Consider the following 14,011-nt stretch of genomic DNA (forward strand, 5'->3'; position numbering starts at 1 on the left):
TCCGACTAATCAAACCATATTGCACTGCCATCTTCTAACAATATCAACAGCTCATACAAATTTTCCTCCTGAGAGACTTATTGACTTGGTTTCAAACAAATCCAACACAGCACTAAAGAATCAACGACAAAACCATTCTTCTTCATGCCTGCACGGCCATAACAACCACCGCCAGTAAGAGAGCTGCAGCCAACTGATGTTCCATGATCATCTAAGCCTCTTCATGTTCTCATTTCCTTCTCGAGCTTCCATTTCTTCAGAACTTTCGCCAACAACATACATTTCATCTATCACAGAATGCAACCATCTCGATCACAAAACCAAGAGATTCAGTTGATCTAGTGCTTATAGTCCATCTTCATTCCATTACAATCTGTGGATAAGAGAGATCACCACCATTTTTGTGTTGGACATAGAACTAATAATGTAACTGAGAAGAAGATACTTAGCTAAAACCGATGTTGCTGGAGATGCACAGAAAATGTAGAGGCACGTATACGATACGCTGTCCTAAAGGCAATATCGCCTGCTACTCCGCTGAGATGCTATAGCAGTTGGTGAGTCACCTCCAGGATACAACTACTGATAGTACCCCTCAATGTAGCATACAAAGAGAGTACCCTTAGAACTTGGAAGTGTTAGCAAAAGCTAAAAACAGAGAAACTAGAAATAAAAACTTATTTTCTGAAAGCAGAGGGAGAGCAGAAGAAGAGATGTTTCTCTGTTGTGTATCAAAAGAGCTCAAGACTCCTCCCTTAAATGGTGTTTAAAACGTTACAAACGAGAGGAAAAATGCATGCAACAAAACCATGCGTATGACAGAAATACTGGTAATGTTTGGTTAAAAACAGTGTTGCTTTTGTCAGGCTTAGAGCAGTGTGTTGGTTAAAAACAGTGTTGCCAAAACAAATACGTACAGACAAGAAAGCCAGGAGAAACATGTGCAGACAAGGAAGGCAAGACAAACACGTACAGACAAGAAATCCAAGACAAACATGTGCAGACAAAGAAGAAGATTCTTCTACATGTTTGTAAAACACGTACCAAAAGTTTTAGCAAAAAGATAGGATCTAATGAACCCACACCCACACCCACACCCGAACCCGAACCCGAGCCCGACCCGACCGACCGACCGGACGGACGGCGGCGGCTGCGTGCTTCTGTGCGAAGCACCGCGCGTACGGGAAAGGAAACCTTGCCCTAGTCTAGGCCTTCCCCCCTCACACAAAAGTCTAATGACCCAAGGGCCATGCCCTTTTAGCCAATTCTATGGTATTTAAGTCTAAAACTCTTTAGATTTTAGTCTATGTGGGACTATTGTTTTATCTATTCAAATGAAAAAACAAGTAGTGGGCAATAGGTCTAGAGATCAAAACATAGTCCATGAAAATTTGGTACAACAAAGCCGTTTTTTCTAAAAATCCCCCACATGAATGATAAAACATATCGACGAAATTCGAGAAAACATAATACATCAATATTAGGCTAAGGTGTCCCAGAGATTGAACCTTAACTTAGTGAGAGGTTACCAGAACTGCTTGTTGTTACGGTGAACACAATGTCTTGAACCGCCAACAGTAAGTGCAATTCAGAAATAACAACCACACTTTGATGTCTCAAAGAAAAAGAAAGCTGCCAAGCTCTTGCCGTTGTGCCCATTTTGGCCGTGGGCTAAATCCCGGACTTAATGAATGTCTCTAGAGAAAAAGCTCAAATTCTCATAGGAAGCGGCCCCACTTCCAACATCCACATAGGTGAGTCCATTAAGAGTGTCCTGCCACACTCCGCTTTAAGCAAAGTCATGGAACTCATTAAGATCTTGACATATCATCCTAAAACATGCAGGTAGCACTATCATACGGTTACACCATAGGGAGGGACAAAGATAGTGCTCTCTTGAAATCACCAAAAATTAGTTATCTCAATGAACCTTATTCTTGGAGCTCCATTCACAAGGTTGAGTGTCCTTCATGGCGATTTATTCTATGAGCTTGAGTCCCATCCCCTTCGATGTGGATCTAACTACCTCTCTAGATAACCCTTTCGTCAAAGGATCTGCAATATTCTCTTTAGACCTCACAAAGTCTATAGAGATGATGCCAGTAGAGAGTAGTTGTTTCACTGTCTTGTGTCTTCTTTGAAGATGTATAGATTTTCCGTTGTATACACTATTCTTTGCGCATCCAATAGCAGCCCCAGGAAACCTCGTATCCATTCAGCTTCCTCCCCAGCTTTCTCCAAGGCTATAAACTCAGACTCCATGGTGGATCGAGCAATACATGTATGTTTGGAAGACTTCCATGACACAGACGCACCACCAAGTGTGAAGATGTACCCACTAGTGGATTTGCACTCATCTGAGTCTGATATCCAGTTAGCATCACAGTACCCTTCTAGCACAGCAGGATACTTCCCAAAACTTAAGCAATAGTTTGAAGTTCCTCTCAGGTACCTTAGAACTCTGTAGAGAACATTCCAGTGATCCTGCCCAGGGTTGCAAGTGTACCTGCTTAATCTACTCACAGTGTAGGCAATATCAGGTCTTGTACAGTTCATTAAATACATAAGACTGCCAATAACACGAGAATACTCAAGTTGATAAATACCCTCGCCCTTGTTCTTTTTCAATTTACAATTGGGATCATAAGGAGTAGTTGCAGGTTTAGCATTTTCATGATTAAATCTCTTAAGAACAGTTTCAACATAATGAGATTTACTAAGGCTATATCCATCAGACATCTTTCTGATTTTCATCCCTAAGATTACATCAGCAGGGTCTAAGTCTTTCATGTCAAAGTTTTCGTTAAGCATGCTTTTAGTGGTATTAATACTATCAAGGTTACTACCTAATATGAGAATATCATCAACATATAGGCACACAATAACATGAGAATCATCCACAGATTTAATGTAAACACATTTATCATATTCATTAACCTTGAAGCCATTAGATATCATTACATGATTAAATTTTTCATGCCACTGTTTAGGTGCTTGTTTTAAACCATACAAAGATTTTTTCAGTTTGCATACTTTATCTTCATAACCTTTCACAACAAAACCTTCAGGTTGGTCCATATAAATTTCTTCATTCAATTCACCATATAAAAGAGCAGTTTTAACATCCATCTGATGTATATGCAAATCAAAATAGAAGCAATAGCAATCACATCCGGATAGAAGTGATTCTGTGACCGGTGAATAGTGTATCAAAGAAATCTAATCCTTCCTGTTGTCTATACCCCTTAGCTACCAACCTAGCTTTGTGTTTTTCTATAGTTCCATCTGTTCTAAGTTTCCTTTTGAAGACCCACTTGCAACCTATGGTTTTACTACCAGGAGGTAAGTCTACAAGTCCCAAGTTTCATTTTGTTGAATGGAATCCCACTCATTATTTGAAGCTTCTTCCCAGAAGGGAGCTTCCGGAGAGTCATAGCTTCCTTATAGTTTGGGGTTCAGACTCTACCGTAAGAGTCACAAAATCTGGACCAAAACTTTTCTCGGTTCTGACCCTCTTACTTCTTCTAGGTTCGGTTTCAGCATCTAGAGACGGGGGTTGACTAGTCGAAGGAACATCTGAGAGATCATCGCGGACCCTTTTATGAGGTCCAGACCCTAAAGGGAAAATGTGTTCGAAAAACACTGCATCTCTGGATTCCATTATGGTGTTCTCACCAATTACCATGAACCTATAAGCACTAGTGTGCTCAGGATATCCTAGGAAAACACAATCTACAGTTTTAGGTCCTATTTTGGTTTTCTTGGAACGAGGAGTGGCCACCTTGGCCAAACACCCCCACACTTTAAAGTATGCATAGGACGGTTGTCTTCCTTTCCATAACTCATATGGAGTTTTGTCGGATTTCTTAAATGGAACTCGGTTCAAGATATAGCAGCAGAGAGAATTGCTTCCCCCCACAGGTTCGAAGGTAGCCCTGAACTAGCTAACATAGCGTTCACCAATCTATGAGTGTTCGGTTTTTCCTTTCAGCTACTCCATTCAACTCAGGTGAAGAAGGTGTAGTAGTTTCATGAATGATGCCATTAAGTTTGCAGAATTCTCCTATAGGTATCACATACTCACCGCCTCGGTTGACCTAAGAGTTTTAATAGTAACACCTCTTTGGTTTTCTACTTCAAGTTTATATAATTTGAAAGCGTCTAAGGCTTCATCTTTACTTCTAAGAAGATAAACCTGACAGTATCTTGAGTGATCATCTATAAAAGTGATGTACCATTTTTTACCTCCTCTAGTTGGTGTTGATTTCAAATCTCCCAAATCGGAGTGGATTAGTTCTAGGGGAGTTGTACTACGTTCAACCTTTTGTTAAAGGGTTTTCTAGCATATTTAGATTCAACACAAATTTCACATTTATGACCTCTGTCAAAGTTTATTTTAGGAATGCAGCCTAATTTAGCAAGTCTTTCAATGATTTGAAATTAACATGTCCTAGTCTATCATGCCAAACATGTGAGGAGTCACAAACATAAGCAGAAGAAGATGCATTATCATTCAAGTTCAAAGAAAGTACACTAAGCTTAATCATGTTTCAGTGACATATCCTTTTCCTACGAAGTCACCACCTTTAGAGATTACAACTTTGTTAGACTCAGCTACAAATTTAAAACCTTTCCCAAGTAAGATGGTTTCTGAGATAAGATTCTTGCATATGTCCGGGACGTGATACACGTCATTCAATGCGAGAGTTTTTCCTGAAGTGAGCTTCAATTCAACCTTGCCTTTTCCTACCACTTTAGAGGTAGAAGAGTTTCCCATAAACAATTTCTCATCGTCTCCTACTTTGTTATAGGAGAGAAAGCATTTCTGAACTTACAGACATGCCTAGTGGCTCCAGAATCAAGCCACCAGTCTCTCACATTGGTCACATTAGAGACAAGGTTGACTTCAGACACCATGCCAGTAAAATATCCAGAATCATCTACTACGTTTGCCTTATTTTTCTGTTTAGGATCATTTTTGGTCTTTTTAGGTGCCCTACAGTCTTTGGCCATATGACCAGTTTTCCCACAGTTATAGCAGTCGCCTTTGATGGTGTTTTTGGAGACACCACCCTTTGGCTTAAGATGGTTACCTTTGGAGTTACGTTGTTTGTTACGTTTACCATTTTTGCTGGATTCTCCGTGCTTTTTCTTTGACGCAGCATTATCGTCCAGGACATGAGCTTTGTTGGACATGTCTTTGCTCAGCATCAGGCTTTTGTCCTTGCAGCACAGAAGTTCCTCCACCTGGATCTTTTTCCCCAGCTCCACCATGGTGATTTCGCGATTTTTGTGTCGCAGCCTCCTCTTGTACTCGTTCCATGAGGGTGGTAGCTTTTCAATTACTGCAGATACTTGTAGAGATTCATCAATATGCATTCCTTCAGCAAGAATTTCGTTGATGAGTAGCTGGAGTTCGACGAATTGTTCTACAACAGGCTTTTCATCAGTCATCTTATATTCCAGGAACCTATCTACCAAGAACTTCTTGCTTCCAGCAGCCTCTGCAAGATATTTTTCTTCTAGGGCTTCCCATAAATCAAAAGCAGTAAAATTCTCTTTTGCATTATAAAAGTTGTACAAGGAGTCATCCAGACAGTTAAGAATGTGCACATGTAAAATTCTCTTTTGCACATGTAATTCTTCCTAGTCCACCTATCCAGTCTATCTTCATAGCCACGGTCATGAAGCCTTCTTGAGGGTCTTTCTAAGGCAACTTCATCTAGCCTTTGGTCTTTTAAGAAGAATAACATTTTGGACTGCCATCGTTTAAATTCTTTGCCACTAAACTTTGGGGGTTTGTCTACAGTACTCTTTCCCATGTTGTTACAAAAAATATAGTAAAGAGGATATTGCCTTTAGATTGTTGGACATAGAACTAATAATGTAACTGAGAAGAAGATACTTAGCTCAAACCGATGTTGCTGGAGATGCACAGAAAATGTAGAGGCACGTATACGATACGCTGTCCTAAAGGCAATATCGCCTGCTACTCCGCTGAGATGCTATAGCAGTTGGCGAGTCACCTCCAGGATACAACTACTGATAGTACCCCTCAATGTAGCATACAAAGAGAGTACCCTTAGAACTTGGCAGTGTTAGCAAAAGCTAAAAACAGAGAAACTAGAAATAAAAACTTATTTTCTGAAAGCAGAGGGAGAGCAGAAGAAGAGATGTTTCTCTGTTGTGTATCAAAAGAGCTCAAGACTCCTCCCTTAAATAGTGTTTAAGACGTTACAAACGAGAGGAAAAATGCATGCAACAAAACCATGCGTATGACAGAAATACTGGTAATGTTTGGTTAAAAACAGTGTTGCTTTTGTCAGGCTTAGAGCAGTGTGTTGGTTAAAAACAGTGTTGCCAAAACAAATACGTACAGACAAGAAAACCAGGACAAACATGTGCAGACAAAGAAGAAGATTCTTCTACATGTGTGTAAAACACGTACCAAAAGTTTTAGCAAAAAGATAGGATCTAACAAACACGCACGTACGGGAAAGGCAACCTTTCCCTAGTCTAGGCCTTCCCCCTCACACAAAAGTCTAATGACCCAAGGGCCATGCCCTTTTAGCCAATTCTATGGTATTTAAGTCTAAAACTCTTTAGATTTTAGTCTATGTGGGACTATTGTTTTATCTATTCAAATGAAAAAACAAGTAGTGGGCAATAGGTCTAGAGATCAAAACATAGTCCGTGTAAATTTGGTATAACAAAGCCGTTTTTTCTAACATTTTGTCCATCTCATGCTGACACAAAACCATCCAAAGTAATAGAGAAACACTACCATTGTAATCATTTTTTCGACTCCAGCAGCTCAACTATCTACTCAATTAAGCTCCATCTTCTTTGAACAAAACACAAGCTGCAAAGTCCATCCATACCACCTCCGTGTACCGATGACAGCAACTCAACCATCTCTGCCGGTTCATTCTCGTTGCTGCGGTGTCTTCCCTTTGTAATCTTCCATCGCCAATTTCTCTGTATATTACTATTTATCACCAGGAAGAAAATGTGATACCAGCTGCTTGGAAGAGAGTATAGGAAATGCATATTCTGCCTCGCAAGGAAATGAGGCAGTTGGGAAACTAGACACGTCTCCCAGATTCCCACTTCTTTAACCCTTCTCGGTTAAAAAATGCCACCTGCATGAGAATTCCTTTTGTCTCATATAAGAAATATGAAATATGATGTTGTAGTGGACACTGTCACTTGCTTGAATCAAAGAATGCACTTCTCTGTTTCACCATTTACTATCCATGAAAATTGTTAGTGGTGCTAAAACATATTTTACTTGATAGCTCGTAATTAATTAAGTTGTCTCCCTCTGGTGCCTTGAGATGCTCCGGTCATTTTTGTTGCAAACGCGCTCAAGCTTGTAAATTTAGCCGTTCATTTTTGGATGATGGTATTCGCTCGTACTTTCTACAAAAACATTAAAATAGTGTTATTAGCCAAAATATCGAGTCCTAGTTAATACAAATATGGATATAAAATGTAGCACATACGTGTTTATCATCTAGAAGCACAATAGTCGAGTCAAGCTCCTTTTCAACAGGTGCCTTTAATTCTTGGCAATGTTTCTCAGTTTGATTCTTCAGCAGAACTTCTCTATCAAAGATCTTTAACTTTCCTACAAGAGAGCTTCGAGAAAGTGTAGAAAGATCATTTACTTCTATTATAGCATGTTTCTTAGACTCGTATCTGGATGGTAACGATCTGAGAATTTTGCATACTATTTCCTTTTCAGGTATTGCCTTTCCAAGGAAAAAAGATGCGTTAACAATCTTAGAAAGTTTAGAGTTAAACTCCTCGAAAGTGTCGTTATCATCCATATTGAGATGTTCCCATTTATATGAAAGGAAAGAAATCTAGTTTCCTTTTGAGATTCATCTCCCTCGAATACAGTCTCAAAAATATCCCATGCTTCTTTAGAAGTTCTACAAGCCAGTACATGATGTACAAGATCATGACTAACTGCACGAATGATGGCATTCAAACCATCAGAATACTGTTTTGCAAGAATCCCTTCTTCAATAGTATAGGATGCTAGGCGTTTAAACTCTGACTCTGAATATTCTATCGGACATTGGCATCCGTCTTTGATTAATAACCATGTATTAGAATCTCGGGATTGAAGAAAGGCCTTCATAGCCGATTTCCATAATGCATAATTAGTCCCATTTCTTGGTGGTACATTAACTGAATCACTCATTAGATTCAATCTTATAGGTTGGATCGCACCAAACACAGATTGTTAGATCTTTTCTTGTTTGCCTGCTCTGATACCAATTGAAAAGGCGAGGGTACCCAAATATACCTCAAGCTAAAACTTTTCCTACCTATAAGTCCTTTCTCCGAAAGTGATTGTCTATGAACTAAGTCGAGACAATACAACTAATCGGTTCACACTTCGTCTGATCGTCTATGGATACGAGATCGAGACAATACAACAACGAAGTATGTTTACTTGATAAAAAGATTCGGACTTAACCAAACACAATAGGAGTGCTTATCAAGTAAATACGAATTAACGTTTGTGTAATTTACTTTAATTATAATGAAACAATTATAATGCGGAAATATAAAGTAAATGACACATCAAGATTTTGTTAACGAGGAAACCACAAATGCAGAAAAACCCCGGGACCTTGTCCAGAATTGAATACTCTCAGGATTAAGCCGTTACACAAAATTACACCTAACTTCGTATAGTTGAGACCAAGCAAGTAAACCTATAGTTCACCTAGTTCCGTCTGTATTCCCACGCCTCCAACTTATAAATAAGTCACGTACTTGGAACAATTCCTTTGGTTTGTATTCCAAACAGTAAAGGAACAACAAATCTGTTTGGTATCAACTCTCTTCAACCAAGTGATATGAGTCAAACAAAGGCTCTTTCATTTATCTTAACATAAACTCCTTCGTCAGGTCCTTAGATCTATCTTATGTTCAATTACCGAATTAATCGTTTAAGATTAATCCAACAACACTCTTAATATAAATAATTGTGTTGATGCCGATTGTTGATGGTGGATTTTCAGCAAGGGCTAAAATCGTAAAATCATGATACTGCATGTTTTTGACCCGGCTTCAGGAACGCATGTGAGATTCGTGTTTTACGATCCGTGAACCGTTTCACGATCTCTGATCGAGTACCTCTCAGAGCCACGGAGAATATGATTCTCGAAAGGCCTCCCACTTGCTGAGCGTTCGATGCTACACACTTCATTGTGCCTCTCTATGTAGAAGAAAGATTGGGAGGTCCTCCAGACATAATTGTTTGTTGATAGGGCAAAACGCCTTCAGGACGTCGGCGACACTCGCTATTCCCTGACTACATAAAGAGACTTTCCTCTACATAGAAAAATGATTGGGCGATTCTCTGTAAGATTGAGAGCAACAACGCCTTCAGGACGTCGGTGACACTCAATGTTCCCTGACTATGTAGAGAGACCGTGTATAGATCCATGCGGTTCTCCGTAAGATTGAGAGCAATAACGTCTTCAGGACTTCGACAACACTCGCTGTCTCCTGACTATGCACCTTTCAGAACGGGTATGACACTTTAACTGGATAATATCGCTTCTGTAATAGATTAATTCTACCGTGACATTCACCACTGAATTCCTAGAAGATAATCTATTTTATCTCATTATCTGATTTCATGATGGCTGATCTCATGGAATGGTAATAGATTATCTCATTACTCAGATTTCATGATCGAATCCAAGGCTGATCTCATGGGATGGTAATAACTACTTTCATTACTCCGATTTTATGGTCGAATCCACGGATCCTATGGAACGGTAATACTTGTTTTATTATTCTGAATTCATGGTCGAATCCACGGTTGATCCTATGGATTGATAATAAAAAACTACTCACTTTTATTACTCAGTTTGATGAATCATTCTCCACTGAATTTCATAAATTAGTAATAAATACTCAATAATTGGGCATGTGGACTGTTCCTGAGTCTGTCCCATAAAATGGTGCAAGTGTACTCAACCATGACGCGCGAACGAGCACCCAAATGCGCGAACGAGCATCCAAAATATGGACAAATGAGGAATCCTACACAAAATAGGAGAGAAAATAATAATATTAAAATAATGAAGAGGCGCCCATGGGCCGGGCCCACCGGACGGCCGGTCATGCCCTAGCCGTGGCCGGTCCATGCCTCTCCCATTATTTTTCCTTATTTTTTCTATTTTCATGAACTCATGAAGACTCCTCTATTCTAACAGCTTTCCTTGTTTGAGAAAAACTCACGGTTTCTCCATATTTTCGTGGTTTCATGAAAAATAATAATATAAAACAGGGAAAGGTGTTGCGGGATCGGGAAACTTAGCCGTCCATGCCCTATCCGTAGCCGGTCCCACACCTTGCAATCCCTAATCTTTCATAAATTGTTATTTCTCTCATCTTGTGAAACTTCCCTGTTCCAGCAAAAATCATGGTTTCTCCATATTTTCTCAAATATTGCTCAAACCATGAAAAAGCCAAAAGTCAACATGGTCACATGACCGGCTAGGCTACTCACGAAAAATATATTAAAATATTATTATTTTAATATTCACGAAATATTGATCAAACGGGCATACTTGCTCATTCGAGCAAAATCGAGGTTTTCAGTCAAAGACCGAACTCTTCTGAAAATCCAAGATATTGGTCAAACGCACATCAAAAAATATCAAAACTCTCAAGACTGAGATATGGGCATTATGGAGACACGGGCATGCTCCCTTGACCGAATAAGGGCGTCTCTAAGGCTTGCAATGAGCCGGTCCTACACGTTTTCACACTTTTGACCTAATTTGCGCAATTGCTCATATTGGGTCCAAACTCTTCACAACCAACTCGGAGTTTGTGTAAACGCCCATCAGTTGTCCCACGACCACCAAGGACCGGTCTCATGCCATCTTGGTCGGTCCCTCACTTTTCCATAATTAGGTTTTATCACCTAATGCTCAATCGAGCACTATTTCAATAAATGATGAAACCGGCATTTAATCATCATTCTTTCACCAACTGGTCAACTAAGGACCCTGGTGCACGCTCACTCGAGCACTTGGTAGTCGCATGGACGTCCATAATTCCATGTGGTCGGTCCTCCCTCACTCGTGACCTATTTTCAACAATTCATCAATTAATGAATAATTGATCAAAAGTTAGGGTTTTGAACAAACGCTCAAAAAATCATCATTCTGAGCAAGTTCAAACACTAATAAATTTCTTGATCTATTAATCAACATCAGGATTAATTAATTACCACGATCTCCCACTTTCCCACTCTTTCACTCAAGAAACCGTCACACTTACAGGGATCAATGTTTTCGCTATTCTGAAAATATAAATCGTCACACTTACAGGGATCAATGTGTTCTCTGGATCCACGATTGAACGACAACAAATTTTCGAGCAATCACTCTCAGAAATTCCATAAATCGACCAGAACTTACTTTGAACTCATCAGTTCACAGAAAACTTGTTGAAACCTTCAACACATCCACAATCCTTGATCATCATTGATCCCACACAATTCTCAGCTTCCCTCCTATAGATCAACCCATCTCCATCTTTGTGACCGAATTGATTCTAGAACGGCCATTTACTTGGTTTAGGCCGGAGTCCTACAGATTGATCTCTCGAATCTAAGCACTCCCTTTGCAGTGCATCTGTGTGAGGTTAAGCAGTTTGCTCCTTTGAGGAGTCTCATCCGCACGCTCGTCTCTTCATTTCCCTAAAACACTAACGAACCGTTTTTTCCCATCCACAGATTGACGACCACAATGGAGATTAATCTATCGGTAGCAATCTCAAACTTTCATAAAATGATTGAAAAGATCTTCGGCAGGACTCTTGAAGAAGTCAGAAAAGATCTGCCTACCATAACCGATCTCATGAAGATTCAAGAAATTCTTGCCAAGAATAAAATAGAGTTGGAAACAACACAAAAGTAACTAGCGCTCATATCAAGGACCTCACTGATAAGATGTCAGAGAAGACTCGTGAGAAGGGAAAAGCCAAAGAAGCATCTCCAACTACTGACCCTGAAGTTACCCCTGTAGTTGACGATGATGAAGTCCACAAAGCTGTGGAAAAGTCATCAACAAAAGAGCCTACCGGTTTCATCACTCGTGAATATCTGGAACGTTTTATGGAGGATTGAGGGAAAGGAAATGCACCATCTTCCCACCGTCATCAACCTGCATACCCTGCTGTTATGCAGAGAATCCCTCTCCCAAAAGGCTACACTTCTCTTACGTTCACACTGTACAACGGAACAGGGAATGCTCAAGAAAACGTATCTCCATTCCTGGAGGCACTAGGAGAGCATGAACACAACCACGTTCTCCGTCTGAGAGAATTCTCGAAATCTCTGACAGGCCGAGCATACACCTGGTACAACAACATTGCACCTGGGAGCATCGCTAACTAGGGTGAAATGGTTAACTCCTTCTACAGGAAGTACTTCTTCGTCTCTGAGAAGATTACTCTTTCTGACTTAGGAAGGATGGCTCAGAAGAGCAATGAACATCCAAACGATTATGTGAAGAGGTTCAGAGTCCAAGCTTTTGATTGTCATGACCCGAATGTCACTGAACAACAACTGGTGGACCTGTGTATCAACGGAACGATGCCGGTCTACAAAGCCTTGCTGGAAAATCTCCGTATCTAGACTTTCTCAGAGATTCATGAAGCAGCCAAACGATCAGCGACTACTACTTCTTCTTTACTGGAAAGAGAAAAGTCTGCAAGGTCGAGGAACCTCGAAGAAGCCGATGTTTAGTAAACGATCAGTAGAATCCCCAGCCTTCAACAAACGTTGTTTCTTAAAGGAATGAAAGGAAAGCCGATACACAGCATCAGAGCGCTTCTCCAACATCCCAGGATCCTCTGAAGGCGCAAAGAAAAGATAACCAATCCTAAAATACGCAAACCTCGACCCAGCATCAACGAACGGGGAAATGATCATACAGACTCAAAATTCTATCTTCTCATGAAAGAGTGATCAAGTTACTGGAAGTCTGAGTTCAAGATAGTGCAATCAAATTATCGTTCATCAGGAGAGAGCCAACTGAAGGAGAAATGGAGAATCCCAGGTACTGTCGCCTTCATAAGTCCATTGATCATCCAACAAGTAACTGCAACATTTTGAAGCACATTTTCTGAACAACCAGTCAAAGAAGCAGTCCAATCGTTGATCGAGCATATCTGTGAAATTGCTCTATCTGTCTAAGGCACAAAGGAAAGACATGTTCACGACACCGAATTACATTGTGTCAAACGTCCGTCCATCCAGGAAATGCTCCTTGAACCTTCATCCAGACAAGGAGATGCAAGACTGGGACTGCTTACCACAGTCCATCTCAGAGGAAATGAATTCGGAAGAATGTTGATCGATGCTGACACCGCCATCAACGCCATTCCAATGAAAACCCTCAGAGCCGCAGGCATCACTCGACAATAAGCTACTCGTGATCCCATATCAATCAGATACCTTGAAGAAATGCTCAGAAATGCTTATGGCTACATCACTCTTAAAGTGAACATAAGTTCAAACTGGACAGAAACCAAGTTTCGCATAATCAGAAAGATCCAAGATATGACATGTTCTTCAGACGAGCGTGGATCCACGCTGAAAAGATAGGTATGAAAAAGCGCCTTTGGTTACACATCTCTCCAACAAATAAAGTTCTGATCTAGAAGATTTGACGGATATTCCTTCATCAGAGCACTTGTGGGGAATTCCGAACTTTGACGAGGTTGTGCATAGACATTCATCAAGAGGTTCCACACTCAGGAAAGTCTCATTCCTTCCATGTCTGTGTCATTTATTTCCTCACATGCTATCCTAGCATGGGGACTCGATCCTCCTAGCAACTCTGCTACTGCAAGACAAATGGTAGCTTCACTGCATTAGTATTTTACCAAGTGGTTGAATCTGACATTTTTCCGGATCGAACAATGAGACATTCATTACTGAGATGAAATCCAAGCATGGCAA

The sequence above is a fragment of the Papaver somniferum genome, chromosome 10 (genome assembly GCF_003573695.1).
Source record: "Papaver somniferum cultivar HN1 chromosome 10, ASM357369v1, whole genome shotgun sequence".
Classification (NCBI taxonomy): Eukaryota; Viridiplantae; Streptophyta; class Magnoliopsida; order Ranunculales; family Papaveraceae; genus Papaver; species Papaver somniferum.